Here is a 20,133-nt window from a genome sequence, read left to right on the forward strand (position 1 = left end):
CCAGCAGAGCCCAGACACCCAACCCACGGCTGCTGTCTGCACTTCAAATGAAACCAAAAGAGTTTTGTCATTTTTCAAGTGTTTCTGGCTAATTAGACTGTTAGAACAAGAGAAGAGGAAGAAGCAGGAGAAGAAGCCTTTCATGTTTCTGTGTTCTCACATTAATTCCAGAGATTTTCAGAGTACCTGATATTCTCTAATACTCTGAACAGAGTCACAGGGAAGAGCACCCTTGACATGAAAAATGAGCCCACTCTGTTTTTAATACTTGGCTAATTGTGTATGGAGACCATTCTTTAGTTTCAAAGCACTGGATGGAGGCTCCCATTCTACAATACTTCTGTTGTGCAATTTTATAAAAGCCTGTCATTTTATAAACACACTGGTTTTTATTTGATTTCTGTCCTCTAAACACTATTTAAATCACAAGTAATAATTTCTAATCTTGTAAAATGCCCAAAGCTTAAATCAATAACCATTTGATGAATACATAACCTGAGGACATTCTGTTTGGCTGATAAATGATAATTGTGGGAGTGCCTGGCAGCTTTTGTGGTTAAACCTTTGCTTTCATACAATTAAATGGGCGATTCCTTCGAACACTTGACACAGTCTTAGTGATAATTGCACAAGGAGCTTACTGGGGACAAGTGAGACAAAGACCTTGCTGGTGTCTCTAAAGGATCAGTTGGCAAGCCAGGGTGGTCTGGCTCTTCTGGATGAATTTTGGGTCACTGCCCATGCTGTCTGAAGTGTCCCCTCTGCTGCTCTGCCAAGGGTCCTGTCCCTCAGCCACCCTCACCCACAAGTTCTGCCCCAAGGCCAGGCCAGTGTTCCCTGGCAGAGCTCAGCCGTCAAACAGGTCAGGACACTTCTGTGCCAGTGGTTCAGTGATGACACTGGAATCTCTGCAGTCCTTCATGGTCAGTTTGTATCATTTTATATCAGTTTGATATCAGTTTATCCCATTTGAGCCCAGCCAAGGGACTGTAAGAATATGCAATAATATGCAAACCATAGCATTGCCTCCTGGAGGCACAATGTCTTACCTGGGAATGTATCTCAGTTGTGTGTTAGTACAAAAAAAGAACATTCCCATCCCTCCCTGTGATGTTCCTCATCTCCAGCAAATTCCCTTTGGAGCAGAGGCAGTTCCTTCCTCCCCAGCTCTAAAACTGCACCTCCAATAAACCCAGCCTGGTGTGCAGGGTGCCCAGGTGCAGAAGGAGCTTCATTATGTTCAGAATTATGTTCTTCCCTGTAGTTTGTAGCTGCTGAGCCACTTCCAGCCTCTGCAGTTGCTCTGCCATATGCCAAATTTGTAAAATCTTGTTCACATTTCTTTCCCTGCCTTCAGCAGAGAGCAGCCCTTCAGGGGAGGGATGTGGAGCAGACAATTACAGCACTCCCTGCTGTGAAGGACCTGGAGGACACCCCTGGCCATCAGGCTTTACAGGGACACTTCAGAAATATCTTTAGCCCCTCTTCCCTGTGCTGATGAAGTTACAGAGTGAGGCAGGAGCAGTTTGACTGTAGGATTAGGGATCAGCCAGGAAAATGATTCCATGCACTGCCATTCCTTTATGTTGACTCCTGCATGGCTCAGAAGTGTGGGGGGGGGGGGGGGGAAATAGTGGGAGAAAATGCAGCACTAATTATTTTTTCTTTAATGATCAATGGCAAAACAAGCAGAGCATTTAGAGATTCTGGCATGGATGAGATAGCGAGCGTTTATTTTCTGTATTATTCTAGCCACAGTGTCACCCAGGACCACATCTCACATGACAAGGAGCAATTAAAGGAAAATGTGTCCAGGCTATGCCCCTGCCAAACTGAATCATGACCCTTCTTTTGGAAGCCTCATGCATGAATCCCTCCCCTTGGGGAGCACCAGGCAGGAGCTGATTTGCCAACTGCCATGAGCCATACATTTTTTTGTGCATGGATGTCATGTTAGTGGCATTACACCGTGGCTGAAAACAGAGTTTACACATCAGCATGAAGGGCTTTTTTTAATGGTGCTCAGATACTCAGAGATGAACAGCAGCATCCAAGGAGGGAGGCAGTGTTCCTTCACAGGGTGTTTGCTTTGTTCCAAGTCAAAATTCACAGCCATTTGATTTTAAAAGACACTGTTCAATATATACAGATAAAAGTGTATTAAATTACCTAGTTTGAATATAAGCAGCTGTGGATATGGTAGCCGAGAGCACCTGGGGAGTTGTATACCACAGACACAGGATTTTCTGTACAATTTATTCAATTAAAGTGTGAAAAGTGTCTAAAAGAGTTATTTGAAGGGCTTTTGTTCTCCTGCACAATCTCTGCCTCCCACTCCTTTCTTTTGTACCAGTCCCAGAACACAGCTCAGGAAGGAAATAATGAAGGGAGAAGTATCTGGGAAGGACACACAGCTCCACAGCAGAGCTGGCTTAGCACATCACTCCCAGAGTGTCTGGTCCACAGAGGAGATTTGAATTACTGTCCTGTATATTTAACATAAACCTACTCATTAGAATTCAACATGCTTATATTGCCTCCATAGCAAACATTGTTTTTATTTCAAACAAAGACATCTCACCAGCTAAAGAACAGTGCAATGACTTACAGACCAAAGCACAATAAACAGAAAAGAGAAACCTTATACAGAATAACATCTAATCTGTGTAAATGTGTGTTTAATTCATCTTCATGTAGCTACAACCCAGCTCGTTCCCCCAGCCTGATCAGCTTGGCAGGAGCATCCATACCATGCCAGAGCTGGGATTTTGCTGCCTCAACATCCAACTCCAGTGGCATTTGAGGCACTGTGGAAAGTCAGGACTGGCCTGCAGGTGCTGCAGGTGCTCCTGAGCCCTGCATCCCATCTGCCAGTGCATGGATGTCTGAAGGAATCTTGGGTGACTCTGGAGGTCTGTATCTACATTTCCATTTTAATACTAGGCTAAGAGACATGTAGTATTTCCTGGCAACAAAAAGCAACTTTGTTAATCCAGGTTTGCCAACAGAAATCACCCAGACTGACATTCATATCAGGTCTGCTGAAAAAGGAAAAGATCAAAACCTCTGGCAGACCTGGAGGTGCTGCTCCAGAAAGGCCTGGTGATTTCTCTTAGTGATCTTGGGAGATAAATGAGATTTTAGGGCTCCCATCCTCAGTCCTTAATTTCTTCTACAACTGTTACATCACTGAGGTTCAGGTTGTGAACCTCTTCCTTATTTAAAGCCCATGTCAGATCCCTGTCCTGTGCTGCCTTCAGAGAGCAGCACCTTCTGAACAGCCCTGCTGTGGTGTCCTTGGAGGTGTCCTCTTCTGTCCTTGCTCAAGACCAATTTTGGCACAGAATTACACAAGGACTGCCAATAAACACCTCTTCAGGTTATGAAAAAATGCTATTGTAAAGTGTTTCACACAAGACAGGAATCTTAATATACCCTTAAATTTATAATTGGTCATTACAGTCATTAAAGCCTGATAAAATTCTCTTAACCTAATCCATCCATTTTTAAATGAAATGTAGTTGGTATTAATCAGTAAGAAAGATTCATTAATTAGCTGGGATCATCCTGTGAAGATGAAAACTCCTACTGGTGATTAAAGTTTACTGTAAAAAATCCCAAGCACTTCTATAATCAGAAACTTCATTAGTACTTGGAAAAATTAGCAATTTTTCCAGAGTAACCTTAATACAGTGACTGAGGCTGTGTCTGTGTGTGGTGACAGTGTGACATGAATTTTACCAGAATCCTAATATCCAAAGTGAAAGTACAGAGCAGACACAACTGATAAATACCAGAAGGTAAAACATGAACCAGGTCCTATAGTCACGAAATTCAGCCTCCTTATAATTACCAGAAAACAGAAAAAATGGGAAAAAAAATCCATACTTTGGGAGATGAGTGCTTTTCCAGGATTGTACTTTTCCTTTCCAGCAGTGCTTGGTGCTATCATCACACAGCTGGAGAGAGAAAGGATTGGTTTGCACTCCCTGCAGGCTCCCGGGGGCAGGAATTCCTACACCGAGTGTCCGTTCCTCCAGGAAAGGTTTCCCCTGCTCCCTCTTTTGCTTTGGTGATGTGTGTTTCCTACATCTCAGCACATTTTCCAGGCACTGCTCACTGCCTGATCCCTCCAGCAGCACTGGAAGTGCTCAGATCCTCAGCAGACCTGGGAAGGGCAGGGGGATGTTTCAGACACCTGACAGAAGGGTGGAAATGTTTCTTCCTGTCAGCAGAAGTTCATCACTGCAGATCAGGGCTTTTCAGGATAAACTCACTCAAAGTTGAACAGCTTTTCAGAGCCAACACGTAATTCAAAAGACATTTAGTACAAGCACTTGTCCAATTTATCATATCTTGGAGTGCCAACATTTTTAACAAAATTAACAAACAGGCACCTCATGGCAAGCAGGGTGAAATTACTCTTTTTTTTTTGTAATTAGACTTCAAACAATATTATATTGTGTAGTGAAGGGAAAAGAACTTTGCCTCAAATTTCAAAGTGGTGAATCCCTGTTTAATTCTGCTAATGGCACTTAACACAGATGGCTAAAAAGAGTAATTATCTTCTTTATCTTTCTGCCACCTGCCACAAATGAACTGTTTTCTTTAATTGCTCAGAATTACTCTTAATCACACATAACAGTGACTTAAACCCTAGTCACATATTGCAACTCAGGAGCAAGACTTTAACCCCAAAGAGCGACTTAAGAAATCACCCCCCTGACCAAGAGCACGATGCCAGGCTGTGCTGTGACACTTGGAAAGATTAAAAAGATTAATCTTTTCTCTTCCAGGTCAGAGCAAAGTTTGCAGGCTAATCACACGAGTCCTGTGGTCTGATCCAAGTAATTACCAGAGGAGCCAAAAAGCTATATCCACAGCAGCAGGAAAAATTCACACCATTTCTTCCTGTTGATTCACTTTCTGCAGCAAATGGTCAGTTGTAAAAGCCACACAGTCAGACTAATCTGAAAAATGATTTACTCAAAAACTGAAAGGTGTAACATTAACTATTCCTGACTGATGAGTCAAAGCTTTTCAGATTCCTGGAGATAAGTTAACAGATAAAACAATCCCATTTCCATTGGGGCATCATTTTGAATTAAATTGATGTTAGGCATTTAAAAATCCCAACATGACACCTTTTGGAAACTTCTGCCTGCATTATATGTTATAACAGCAATTCTTGCCTCCCACCACTCAGAAGCCATGTGTTTGTTGGAAGAACAGTAATTCTTCACTTCTTTACTACTGTTCTTGATGTCTGAACCACACATTCAGATTTCCTGCAATTATTCAGGAGCCATCCCATTAGTTCTGCCTCCTGATCACCACACTGAGCTGACAGAGCACTCATGCAAATCCTGAGTTTTAGGTAGATCTCTGTGCTTAAGACAAATGAAAAAGCACCAGCCTTAGAGTTCCATGAGTTATGAAGTCTGTAACTGCCCATCAGCATTTTCCCAAGTTTGTTAGAGAAAGTTCCCAATGGAATTCATACACAAGGGGCTATGAGGAAATTAGGGTGGGCACTCCTAAGAACACTTCAAGTGAAAACAAACACCAAGCAGTTTCCCTTCTCAATATAAAATAGCCTACAGTAGAATATATCTGTATTACACCTTTTCAAGAGCACACACTGGTTTTGAAAAATTACTCCATTCTTTTGAAATTCGATGAACTTTTGAATACTGCAGTTTACATTTTTTTAAATGTGCAAGTGGCAGAGAGAAAGGAAATCACAGACCTGGAAAACAGCTTTAAGAAGCTTGTATGTGTTCACCAATCTCAGGATAAACAGAGCCCTAAACCATGAAATGAGCAATGACTCAGAAACTCCACAGAAAAAGATTCCTGAACTTGATCTTTAAGGAAATTAATTATCTACGACTCTAATATTGCACACCAGTGCTTTGCACTGTGCTCCAACTCGGGGAGAGTTTCTATTTCATAAATTCCTTGAACCAGCCTGATTAACACTTCTGAGAGAGTCTCAGCTGTACAAGAAGTCCCTGAGTAGGTGTGAGAAAGAAAAGGGCTGACGGCACCAGTGCCCCTGTGTATTTCGAATACAGCAGGGAAGGCTGCTCTGCTGATAGTATTTACCTTTGTTTCTTGGTAAATAGCAAACTATTATTGGACAGGTAGAGTAAAGGTCACAATCCACTTCTTTTTTTCCCTTTAAGAAACATGTTTACTCTGTGTTTAGCTTCAGCTAAAGAGTGCTTTTCCTACAGTAATACAGTGCAGCATGATTTGAATGCATCAGCCACCCTTCTGACACTGACTTAATTTAATGGTAGAAGATAAGAATTTTCAGTGGTGCCTGCTCAGGTGTCCTTATTGCCATCCCGCTCCAGCTTCCACCTGGCTTTGTGACAATAATAACAATAATAACAATAATAATAATGACTCATAAAATGTAGCTGTTTTCATACAAACATTGTCCAAGTGACAATAGATGTTTCTAATCAGCTCTGCTGGCGGCCAGTGAATGCTCTGCTGCTGTGTTGGTGCTGGGAGGGCAGGGGGCTGCAGGAAATGAAAACAACTTCAGAAGGAGGAGAGATTAAACACAATCAATCCATCACAGCACGAGGAGTAACGGGCTCGCAGAGTTTTAATGGACTAAAGAGTGTAATGTGTTTGCTTTGGGAACCGCAGAGTTTAATCAAGTATTTCTACATTTTTAAACAGGAAATGGCCTTTTCTGCAAAGGATATACACATTTGCAGTGCATAAATCAGTTCCTGAGTCCCAGGATTCTGATCTCATGGTCTTTACCATGCAATTAACTTTAACTCTTTCTCTGAGGGAAGGTCTGCTCATTCTGGCAGTGTAATGTGATGTGATGAGTTGTTGCTGTTGGTTTTCCATGTATCCCAGCCTGGCTGCTGGGAATGGGAGGCTCATGGAGAGGGCTGAGCCTCTCCCCATCACTGTGGGGTTTCTTTAGCACTGTACAAATGTCAGGTTTATTTAACACTGCCCAGGTTTCAGGCTGGACAGCAGGTAGCTGTGACAGCTGCCTTTTAAATTATGCAGAAAAACAAGCTGAGGACAAATATAAGTGAGCAGTGGCTTGTTAAAGGGATCTCCAGGATACAGCCGTGGTTATTCCTTCAGAGAACCCCAGGCATCACTTTGCAATAAAATCAGGTAAAATTGAGGGTGCATGTGCTGCCTGACATGCTTGCTAGGTACCATGGTAAAAGGAGCTATTGCCAGCATAAAATATGCACGGCCACTCACACACAGCTATCTCTTGTCTGCAATTACTGATAACTTATCTGCACCCAAATGAGATGGAAAAGTGACAAAACGTGTATAGTTAATATACCCCCTCACAGGCTACTTTTGAGAAACCTACTTCATGCATTTCACATTAATTTAGCCAACTGCACATGCATGGACAGGATATTAGGATGATGAAGGTGGCCACCTTGTCAAAATGTAGGGGATGCATTAAAGCAGCCCTGAGTGACAGCAGGGCCGGGAGCCCTGCAGCAGAGCTCAACCACAGACTCTTCTGGAAGCTAAAAAGGGTGCTGGGAATCCCATTCTTGCCAGAAAATCAGGTGGCCCTGAATGTAATCTGTGTACAGATCCCCCAGTTTACAAGCAGGGGATCCTCACAGGCTTTGTTACCTCCTGAACAAGAAATATTTTCAGTATTAAAGCTTGAATTTGGGAAAGTCTCATTTTCCTAAGCTGTTTCCTTCTCCATTTCTAATTAAAAACTAAATGCTACAGTGAGGAAGAAGATATGAATGCAGAGAAAGCAAATGTTTGAAACACTTTCAAACAAACACTGAAACTGAACGGAAAATGTTTGAAATAAGTGTTCCTTTGTAAGTTATGGGAAAGGTTTTCTGAAACATTCTTTAGGGAAGACATACCAGATATAGGGATGTGATACCAAATGGAAAAATACTTTAAAATACTAAAAAGGAAGAAGTCTTCCTCTGCTTTCAAGTAGATTTTACAAAGAGTGTGTTCTACTTTAGGACCTCATTTGAAGGATTGAAGTAAAACTACACATGAACAAGACACTGCTCTGCTGAACTGCTTGGCAGAAATGCAAAATAAAGTGACAAACTGCTGGAGAAAAACAGCCCAGCTCAGAATGCATTGCTGTGATTCCAGATTCCTGCTCCCTCATGATGTACCAATGTAAATAGACAGCCTCAGGTAGATAAATTTCACTAGAGAAATTATGCTTGAATTAATGTAAAATTGTATTAATAAAATGATAGCAGGGAAATAGATAGAAATTCACATCCTCCCAAAATCCTGAGAACTTTATTTTTTTTAAATAGGAAATGCATTAAGAAACTGCATCTCTAGGTGAGAGCATTTGACCCAATAAAAGTGTGATTTTATATTTTAACCTCCTTTTCTCTCTTTTCATTCTCTCACTGGCATTTGCTCTCTCTTCATGTGCTTCCTCAGTGCTGTCTTCTGTGGTATCATGGCACCATGACCAAAGTGACAGACTTTTGTCTCTGCTGGATTAATCAGTGTGTTCTTTGATCCATAACATATGCTCCTCGTAGACATTTAGCATCAACATATTCAAGATTTGTGGTCTGGCAGTTCAGTGCCTGATGTAACCTGGCTGATAGACACTTTGGAGTATTTAATTTTTTTTTTTTCTTAAATGGAGCCTTCCTTTCATCCATAATAGAGCTTAAACAACTGAGTTAAATAGATGATGAATATTTGGGTTGATAGCTTTGCTTGAAGATAATTTTTTTTGGGGGGGTGGGGAAAAAGCCCTGAGTGTGTCCCAGAGAAATTCCAGCTCCCTGTGGTCACAGTGTGGATGTTTTGATGCAGGACTTGCCCCAGGGTCTGTGTGTCCATGGGCAGGGAAAAAGACAAGAACTCCAGAGCAGCAGTGCTGGTGCCATCCCAGGATACCCTGACACTGCTCCAGGGGCAGAGGGAAAACCAGGGCAAGTTCCTTCAGCCCCCACAACCTGGGCTGCTGACCCAGGGCTGGGAGGTGAGAGCCCAGATTCCACCTGCTGGGATGGTCCTGGTGGGATGCAGGAGGTGCTGGGGCAGCCCCCAGCAGCAGAGGAAAATCCCAGGGAATTGGGAATTTGGGAATCCCTGGGGCAGCCCCCAGCAGCAGAGGAAAATCCCAGGGAATTGGGAATTTGGGGATCCCTGGGGCAGCCCCCAGCATCAGGAGGGCAATCCCAGGGAATTGGGAATTTGGGAGTCCCTGGGGCAGCCCCCAGCAGCAGGAAAAAAATCCCAGGGAATTGGGAATTTGGGAGTCCCTGGGGCAGCCCCCAGCAGCAGGAGGAAAATCCCAGGGAATTGGGAATTTGGGAGTCCCTGGGGCAGCCCCAGCAGCAGGAGGAAAATCCCAGGGAATTGGGAATTTGGGGATCCCTGGGGCAGCCCCAGCAGCAGGAGGAAAATCCCAGGGAATTGGGAATTTGGGAGTCCCTGGGGCAGCCCCCAGCAGCAGGAGGAAAATCCCAGGGAATTGGGAATTTGGGAATCCCTGGGGCAGCCCACAGCAGCAGAGGAAAATCCCAGGGAATTGGGAATTTGGGGATCCCTGGGGCAGCCCCAGCAGCAGGAGGAAAATCCCAGGGAATCCAACCCTCACCAGCTCATTCCCAGGAACAGGCACCCACACAGTGGGGGCTGAGATGGGAAATGTGGCCTTTATTTCCTCCGAGTGCTGTGTCAGACTGCAAAAAGTTATATCAGAGGAAACTGGCAAGGGCAGGGAATGAACAGAAGAAATAGGGGGCAAACCAAGATATTTTTCCTTTAGTGTATCAATTAAATAAAGGATATCAATTAATGAGATTCCAACAATTTAATTAATTTTCATTGAGAGGTACAGCATGTGATTTACAGCTCAGCTACTCCTTTACTGATCATGCTGCTATAAAGGGCTACATAATATATTGCTTTCCACTATGCCATGCACAGCTAGAAATGGCAAGAATAAAACAGGATTAACTGCCCTCAAAATAGTCTGGGCTTGAAATTAATTGTAAAAGGCTGATGTCAAAACTCCTTTTTGACTTCAGAAGGTGCTGAATTACCTCCTCATCCCCATCTCCTGCTGCACACAGGCACATCCCTGTCTATGGCAGAGTGGGCCCCAAAATAGTCCATGTAATTCAGAGCAGAGAGGATTTTTATTATTTTTTTTAAAGCATTGTCCTGCCATGAAGAATTAAACAGAAAATGAATGGAGAAACCAAATGTCAGCTGCTCCCTTAGACTTCAAGGTTCAGGAAACTGCTTAGTGGGAGTAGGAAGAGACTGGCAGGCTGAAATGTAAGAGAATAATTGCATTATAAGAAGATTATGGAAGATTATTTTTCTTGTGGGCCCCAGATTTCTGCAAAAACAATCCTGAATTGCATCCTACATGGCAAAATTAATTCCCCCATTCCTCCAAACAACCAGGCTTTATTAACTGCATATTCCTTTGGTGTGGGCAAAATTAAAAATGGGCTCATGTTGCAAAACATTCCATGCATCCTTCTTTCCTTTGACAACGTGGAGCTTAATGTGATTAACAACATGGCAGCTCGTAGCAAGAGGAAAAATAATTGGGTTTTTTTCCAATATAGGAGCCTCCTGATAATCCAGAAATCAGCCTGGGAGGGTTCCCCAGCAGAGCTGGGGAGCAGGGTGCCCTGCCTGCATCTCCCCATCCATGGGGTGCTCCTGCAGCCCTGGGTAGCCAGGCTTTTTTAATATTATTATTATTTTAATGTTTAACTATAACCACTGGGACTGGAATCAGAGCTTCTCATGGCCCAGTATGAATATTAATAAGACACTGGGCCATGGATTTCCTGGCTGATTTTGACAGTTTAAAGGATCAGTTAGTTAATTAGAAGATGACATGGCACATCGCATCCCTCGGCTCCGTCCTGCCTTCTGTCTCCTCTTTTCATTTTCTTTTTTGACATGTTAGATTACATCATTACTTGTAGTTTCACTTGTTAGCCACACCATGAAATGAGACTATTTTAAGCTGTAATTATTGTGATTTCTCTCTTCTGCTAAGAACATGAAACTCAAAGAAAGCAGAGAGCAACTTGAATTTCAAAGTCTTAGGAATAGATGCCTGCCAGTTTATAACCTTCTAACTACAGCCAAGAAATAGAAAAAAAAATTAAATAGCGCAGAAAATTGTGTTGATCATCATCCTGGCAACCAATGTAGTGTTTTAAGCAGGCAGCCCCATCATCTGGGCTTCATCTGTGATTTAATTAATGTTTTCATAGGTGTATTTCTCAGAAACTCAGTCTCTTCCCCCCAGCCATGAGATTGTGCCTCTAGAGATGTATGTGCAGACACATTTGTGTCCTAGACAGAGTCTGAGTTTTCTGTCATCGTGGTCAGAACAGACCCAAATAATTTGAAAAGAAAGTGCAGCTCTCTGCAGAACCCTTTTGTTTGGGGAAGCAACAGAGGAGAGCAAGCATAGGCAGGGGATAAGGAATATCATTGAAATCTTATTTCCCATCTACACCTAACACCCCAAAACAGTCAAACTGCAACTCAAACCATAAAAATATTTAAAATAAATACAGTCACACCATAAATCACACAAACTTTCAAGTTCTGCATCCCATGTTCATTGCTGCAGCCACCAGGATGAAAATTCTGCACACATTAAACAACTTTCAAAGAAACACAACCACTTATTTTGTCTGTTACTAGATAATCTCATTAATTAATATTTGTAGTCTAACTTCCATTCTGTCTGTAAAATTCCTATCAAGGACGTTGGTTTACTTCTGCAGAGAAATGCAGAGAAACATCAGTCTGCAGGAAAACTGGAATGCAGTTTCTGGATTAGGGAAAACCAGCAGCTCTGAGGCTTCACTGGAAATGACAAGATTAGTGATTGTCTTCTGATGGGAATGATCATTTCTGGGTTATGATTCCCTGTGGACTTTGCCTTTTCTTTTATCAAATATTTATATCTGTGTATTCATTTCAATGCTGGCTGATCAATGCTGCTGATCAGAATGTGTATTTTAAAGGAGGAAATGTCAGAGTAGGTACAGCTGTGGGATAACTCCATGCAGTTGGCCAATACAAGAGCCAATGTGGGTAATTTATGTCTTTCATTAAGGTAAACATTGATTCACAGGGCTTCCCAGAAACACACTGGTAATAACAGGTGGAAATCACTTCCATTGCCACTGAAGATAAAGCCAGGTGATGTGACCTGGAGAAGGAACAAAACTGGGAATTATGTGCCTTCCAACAGGGATTAATGCTCAGACTTGATGGCCACAAAGGTCTTTTCCAGCCTAAATCCTTCTCTGACTTTCCTCATTGAACCAGAATTCCTTGTTCAAGACGAGCCAAGCATGAAAAGTGTCCTTCTTGTGTCAGAGAAGGCATTAATACTTAGAGTGTCTTTTATCCAACCAATGTTCTTGCAATAGGATTGATTTTATAATGAAATGAGACATGAACCAGCATCGCTGCAATTCCACGGGCTGGTGAGATTACATTGCAAAGAGGATAAATGGGAAGCAAATATTGTTGTGTATTGTTGGTGTGCTTCATGAGCTAAACAATGGAAATGTGCACTGGGCAGGACCTGAGCCACCTGCTGTATCCTGCCAGAGTTTCAAGATTGGTGAGAGCACAGGTGAGCTCCCAGCACAGACACAGCCTGGCTCTGGACTGCAGCCAGCCCAGAGTCCCTGTTTCCCTCTGTTCCTCTGCTCCCACCCCGCACACCTGCTCGGCTTTTGCTGTGCTTGTTCTGCAGCACAGACTCTGCTGCTGCTGCCTCACGTCCCCAGCAGAGTCCCTGCTGTCCCCTCTGAGAGCCCACAGAGGAATCCATCACACACACCAGCTCTGGAGCTGATGCCAGTCTCCTTCAGTGAGAGCCCATCTCTCCCAACTTCAAAGGCAGAAATGAGCACTTACATTTCCTTTGTTCCTAAAAGACTCAAATCCTGTCTCATTGAAGGTCTGCTCCTCTCCTGGGCCTTCCCTGCACAGGAGCTCTAGCTGAGAATTAGCAATCAAACCCCTCATTGTCCACCTGAACCTAGAAATGAAAACAAAGGCAAACAGATAAGCAAGTCCTGCCATTTACCATTAATACTTAATATTCCCACATATTCTTTTCATCGGGTGGTTAATATAAAACCTAATGAACCATAGATGGCATTCCTGTTTTGCTCTGTTTCATATTAAGTGTGGAGCAGTAAAAACTGAAAGATAATATCTCTTCAAATAGAAATGGCTTAAAATTCTTAATATGAATACAGTAGCTAAAAGACAAAAGTGAAGACTGTGATCCTTAGCAGGTCTTGGCAGTTTCTGGCCATAGGTTATTAAGCATTATTCAGCTGACCCTAAGGGGAGTTCATCTGGAGACATTAAGGTCAGAGAGCAGAAGCACTTGGACACAGTCAAATGGATTTTACACCTTTGTATCTCTCTGACATTACTGTTTTGCTTCAGCAAGCTGCCTAATATCAGATATATCCTACTGGGTACCTTTCTAAATCACTTCAATTTTCTTTGTCCCTGGGCTACAGTTATATGATCAGGAGCCAAAGCCATCACAGGCTATGATATACTATTTTACTTCCTCGTTTGTATTAGAATGAACTTTATTAGCTTTTGGGGCACGTGTCTATCAGTTTTAAAGATGAAGTACTGTGTCAATAGTTTTTATGCAGCGTTCAAGTCCACCGAATCACTTGGCGTGCTCTGAGATTATTAAAAGGGGATTATCACTTCTACAGAAAACGTTCTTATTTTGAAATAACCATCACTCAGAGCAGTCTGTGCTTACCAATACTGTCTCTCTAAAGTGATATTTCGCAGCAAAATCAAAATGGGGGTTGATGCTCTGTAAGTAATTTCAGATTTGCGAGCATGTCAACCTTATAAACACAAGTGTAGAACTAACATTTGACTCCACACTCCCGTACTTTCATTGCCCACTTTCTTCCTTTAAATCTACCTAATTTGCTATTGCATATTCTTGTAACTGCTAACAATAACCACAGCACTTTTCACCATGTAAAAAGTGACAATTTGTGCAAGCTTAAATTTGTCATTCTTAAATAGAAGCTGTCCAGTTAAATAACCCATAAAAAATTACAGAGATTAGTTTGGCTGTTGCAGCATCAAAACCAGGAAATCAAAGATGCTTTATTGTGAGGAAGCTGAGGTTTCAGCTATCAGGGAAGAAGCTTTTAGAACACAAATCCAGCCTATAATCAGATTTTCTCATTTCCTCGCCAGCCTTCCGTACTTTTGGCTCTGTGGTTCACAGTGGCTGCCTCTATTGTGCCGTGAATGGAAAAGAGATGGGGGATTTGAGCTGAGGGATGAGGAGTGTGATCTGCCTCCAGGTCCTTCCCTCAGCTGGGCTTTGCTGGGCTGGCAGCTGGTGGTTTTGGAGCTGGAGCTGCTCAGGTGAAAGAGCAGTCCCTTTTTGATGAGTTCATCCTCCGGCCTCGGCACCCAAACCCTGTTTCACCCCCTTCCCTCCCAGCGTCACCGCTGTAAATCCAGCTTGAACATCCCCAGGTTCAGGGATCACCTTTTGTCTTCAGCTTTGGCCAAGACCTCTTGGCATGGCTGTGATCAACACCCAGAGGGGCAGCCCAGGGGAGGAGGAGGAGTTCCCTGGTCCATAGGTCAGCTCTCCTGCTTCTCCCCACCACAAGGTCTCAGTGGCATATTAAACAGTTATTTACCCTATTCTGACCTCATCGTTCTGCTTCATGGGAGACTGAATTAACACAATAGTGTTGGATCTGCTGGCCCTGCAGAGCTTACAGGGATGGTGCAGGGATGCTCCTGAGGCACCACGGCCTTCCTCAAGTGGCATAAATTACAGAGATATTGGACTTTTAAAGAGCTTCAAGGGCAGAGCAGTTTCCTTCAGCAGTTTAACAATAAGTATCATTTCATTTAAGTTACTTCTGAGGATTGGAACTCTTTCAGAGATGCTAAGTGGAGCAAATAAGGATCTCAAGACTTCAGCATTAACTGATGGGAATAAAGCCAAAGTTTTACATTTGCTTTCACATCCTCTCTTGTGGTATGTTTTAGTTTAAATATTTTGGCTCTGTCTTGAAGCTTCCAATGCATAGGCAGATTGCTATGCCCACATGCAAAAAAACCCCACCAGAATTGAGATCTTTATGCTGTTATATTTAGAGTGTGTATTTCATTATTGTGCCTGCACGATGCCATAGAAAACCCTGGTTTGCTTTCACATATTCAACAAAGAACTTTTCAGAAGGGTATTTTTAAATTAGATCCACACTAATTACATGTATTATTAAGAACCCAACGCTTCACAGCTATCAGTGGGTTGTATTATTGAACATTTTCAAATAAACACAGAAACAGAACTCAGTCTGAACACATTCCCAGCAGAGGCACTCGAGCTTTAATAAAGGTAACCCAATGGTTATAATTAAAAAACACCTCTCACACTTTGAAAAATCCCAGATACTTAACTTTGAAGTACGGTTGTGTAACACAGTTCTCTTTCACACCGCTCTGGGTAACCATAATCTGTACAGTTCCATGACTTCTGTTTATTTAACACACCAAAGCAAGAATTATTTATAAAGTCACAGCTGTTCTTTTTCCTAGCTTTTGTTTCTCACAAGTCTTAAATATTTGTAAAAACAAGAAAAGTAATTAAAGTATTGATACATTAAGCAAACGCTTCCCTAATCACGCTGCTTAAATAGGAATCACTTGTTTAAACAGAACTTGCTAAGTATATGTACAGAAATACAGTGTTAAATAGTTACTGCAGAGCAGGAAAGCCAACTTGCATTTAAAGAAACAAAATAAACAATGCCAAGCCATCAGTGCTATCGCAGGCAGCCACTCCAGCATTAGGAGCTGGGTTTGGTGTGTGGCCAGCTCCGAGCAGGAGCTGTGTGCCATCTGCTCCTCGCACAAAGGACACGAGTTTATTCTCGCTGGTGGGAACTGCTGTCCGAGAGCCAACCCTTGGCAGAGCCAGTCCCTACCCTTGAAAAGCTGGCAGAGAGTGCTTTTTAGCCTTTGAGTTCCCTAATAATGATCCCCTCCAGGGTGCAGCTCCCTCATGAGTGCTTCATTTCCCCCTTTATTCTGATTCAGCATCCCGTGCAGACAGGCAGGACACCTGAAGTGCATCAGCCTCCTGTGGATTGCCCTTACCTGCCAGCACCTGGCAGCCTTAATCAGGGAATAAATCAAACATTGAAACTGCAGATTTGTTGTATATATATGTATATATATATTAGGTTTGTAGTTGCAAGGCGAGAGGCTGCAAATTGAAGCTGAGACACGTCCAAAAAGCAAACCCAGCCCGGGGTGTGCGGCAGCGTTCCCTCCTTGTCTGTCCAGGACCTGGGGACAAGAGCAGCACCCTCCCCTTTGTGGTGGCAGTCTGGCTGCTTCCCACCTTCTCCTGTTCCCTGGGAATTAGCTCCCGGACACAAAAGCAAATGTGTCTGATAGTCGGAGCCAGGTATTGTGGCGAGGGGGATTTTGCCGGCGCGGTCACACGCAGGCGGGCAGGCAGTGAGTAATCTAGATAAATGCTAATGAAAGCTCTCGCTGGCACCTTGTGTATTCAAAGGCTATTTCCTATTGTTCCCAGTCAGCTGGCTCGCTGACTTCCCATTCAGTCCGGATTGCTCACATTCAGCTGGGACCACTCTAACATTCCCATTACACGTGATGTAAACCCTGCGCTGCCCGTCCATTTGCTTAAGCTCATTATCTGTGGCCCTGGCGAGACCACACATGGCACATCGTTAGCGCTGGTGACAGATCCCAGGACGAGCCGCCTGCTCAGGGAAGCCTGGGCTTACCTGCCCCAGGTACAGCAGGTGCTGATGAGGGCTCCTGTAAGGCTTCCTTGGTCAATATGTTATTTAAGAAGTCACAAAATTAACATCCAGCCCATCCCAGCAGCTCGTGTGGCTCTCCCTGCCTGGGTGAGGAGCACAGAGAGCATCCCTTTGTTCCTGGAATCCATCCTCCCACCTCACAAAGAGCCACCAGGAAACTGAGCTGGCCTCCTCAGGCCTGGCACCACTCACTGCACTCCTTTAAAGTCTCTCAGGAATTAAACTGGAAGCCTGCACCGACTTTGTGCTGAGAACACACAAATTGCAACAGCCCGGGAGGAGCTGACCAAATTTAGCAGATTTCACAGGGACAGCGCAAACCATCCCGGTGCCAAACTTCAGATTCTTGTTTCAAATTGTGTTGATACTGAAACCCCTCTCAAAGAAAGCATCCAGAATTGCAGAACACAGGCAAACTGTTTTTTCACCCTGTAATCTTACTCTTGGAAATGACTGAAACTTCAGCTCGAGTGTACCATTAAAGGCAGAAATCAGCACTGGACAAAGCCCAGAACACAAGTTTGCAGCCCAAATGTTTAAAGTTTGGCAAAGTGCTGTAAAAACCAGTCTATATTGACCCGAGGCAGTGCTACTATTTTTGCCTATGAGATGAACAGTGGAGATGCAAGTTATATTTGAACAATGGAAATATCTCCAGTGAGATGGGCACTGGCCTGGCTCCAGAGCAGCTCATTTACCAGGGGCCATGGCAGCTGGAGAATCCCAAACATCACATTTATGGGACCCTCCACTCACACATCAAAACAAGTCTTCTGCTGGGCTTATTCTCCTGGCTTGATTTAGGGATTATCTTTCTGAATCAGATGAAACATTATCTCCTGCAGTCTATCACATTGCTATAGGGAAATAACAAATAGGTGTGTTTCCGTTGAAACTGGAAATTAAATATCCCACATGTTTCTGGTTTATTTCTAAGCAGATCCAGCTGCTTGCTAGTCCTAAAAAACAAAAAAATCCTGACTGACCTCAGCCACCTGAACAGAACACTAACATTTATTTAAATGGCATCTAGTATTTGAGAAGAAACTTAATTGCATTTAAGAAGAAAACCAAAATCACAGACAACATTTTTGGAAGCTCTACTTCAAGTTGCTTAATCAAATTACCTAACCAAAAAATTATCTAACCAAAGCCATAAACTTTTTTGCAATTTCCATAGAGTCTGAGGTTTTCTTATTTAATTCCCTTATCGTCATCATCTTTTTCTGCTCTTAGGGAACACTAATCCCCTCATGCAAGAATTTTCCAGTTGTTCAAGATCCACAGTCACTGGCTGTCAACCAGCTTTGGAAAAGCTGCAGTATTTGAGTGGCATATCTGACCAGGGATAGCCTGAATCATGCTGGGAGGGCAGCAGTAACATCCAGGCTTCCTCTGCCTTGCAACCTCTGCCACCATGGCAGCAGTTCTCTCAACAGGGAAACAGCTCAGGGATAAAGTTCCTACTTCTTTTGGGTGTTGGGCAGGGGTTTCACTCACAGGTGGGATTGGCAGGGACCACTGGAGATCATCCAGTCCAACCCCCCTGCCACAGCAGGCTCGTCCAGACCAGGTTGCACAGGATGATGTCCAGGTGGGTTTTGAATAACCCCAGAGAAGGAGAGTCCACAGCATCTCTGGACAGCTATTCCAGGGCTCTGCCACCCTCACAATTAAGAAATTTTTTCTCATATTCAGATAGAACTTCCTGTGTTTCAATTTGTGCCCATTGTCCCTTGTCCTGTTGCTGGACACCACTGAAACGAGGTCTCCTTTCTTTCTGTTCTTTGTTTCTTTCTGTAGGCAGGCAAATTTTCTTGTCAGTCTCTGTTTACTAAAGTTGTGCTAAAGCATGAACTGCATTGCAGTAGTGAACATTTTAATGCAAACTGTGAGTCAGTGCCATTGTAGCAAGAGCAGAGTGTTCTACAGGATCCCTACAGCAAGCACCTGTGTGCAGAGTTTGGCCAGGAAAGATGGTCCTTGCACAACACTTCCCTTGTGATCCACAGAAACTCACTCAGCAAATAGTCAAAACCAGTCAGATAAGCATGGCCAGGATGCATCCAGGCTGTCCCTGCAGTTCCTGAGGGAATGGCACCCTTGCTCCCACTCCTGGCTGCTCTGTCACCCTCTTCATGGCAGAGTGAGTTGCAGTGAGGTTATAAAAATGCAGCCCCTTCTGAATGCTTAAACAACTGGGAAAATTATGGTCAATCCACACTCCCAAGGCAAGGTAGTGCTTCTCACAGACTGGAAAATATCCATAAAGCCTGTGAGTTACGAGTACTTTTCTAGCTCATTGGGCAGTTCACTGCTGTCTTATCCTTTACATCTGTGGTGCAGGTTTAATGCAGATCTACACTCTCAAATGCTGAGTACTCATAAATGCCATGCTGATTTTATTGTACATATTTTTATAATCTCATAAAGTTTATATTTTTAATATCACACCTAATATGTGAAGCTGTCATTTACACCACTCAAATACACAATGGGAGTCAGTAGCATAAATGGCCATTTTTCACTTGAAGTACATATTAATCTAAAGTTAATTTATATTAATACAAGACACTTTTTTGTTGGTTTGTTTTTTCCCCTAAATCCACATACATTCACATATATCTTTGCTCTGCAGCCAGGCTGTGGAGGCTTTCAGGGACAGAGATGCCTTTCTCTGTTGTGCTTGTTAAACACTCAGTTCAGTCAGCTGCTGCTGTAAAACTGAGGCTCTCAAATAGCACCACAGTCCGGGAGGGACATAAATGCTGCTGAGCATATTCAACTTCACCCTGGCTGAGTTCTGCACCACGACATTCATTTCACTGTGCCTTACGTTTAAACCCTGCTCCCAGCCTGCTGAAATGTGGGAAGAATTATCCTGAGGGACCGTAGTAAAACGCAGTCGTGTTTATTTGTAATTGCTACAAAATGCTTTACAAAATTGTTAGTGTCCTTTATTATGCCTGCTACTGAAGCACTTGCCTGTTAATTAGAGAAATTTCAGCTGTCATAGCTGGCAATTATAGCTTGTGTATCACTGTCTGTTATGAATAGTCAATGAGAGCTGATTAATATGCATGAGTGGCGGTATATAGCCGTGCCTGGGAGCCGGGAGAGGCAGAGGGAGGGAGCTGCGAGCCGGGGACGGGCAGAGCTCCGCGGTGCTGCCACCGCCAGTGCCGGCAGCAGCCGCCTCAGCATCACCTGCGGGGCCAGC

The 20,133-nt window shown here is 43.3% G+C and overlaps 1 protein-coding gene across 1 annotated transcript in view; it reads left to right on the forward strand.

Annotated features, from left to right (window-relative positions):
• The window catches only part of PDZRN3 (PDZ domain containing ring finger 3), a 130,635-nt gene that overhangs the window by 80,078 nt on the left and 30,424 nt on the right, over nucleotides 1–20,133 (forward strand). The window lies entirely within an intron of this gene.

Source organism: Molothrus aeneus, chromosome 12, assembly GCF_037042795.1.
Source record: "Molothrus aeneus isolate 106 chromosome 12, BPBGC_Maene_1.0, whole genome shotgun sequence".
NCBI lineage: Eukaryota > Metazoa > Chordata > Aves > Passeriformes > Icteridae > Molothrus > Molothrus aeneus.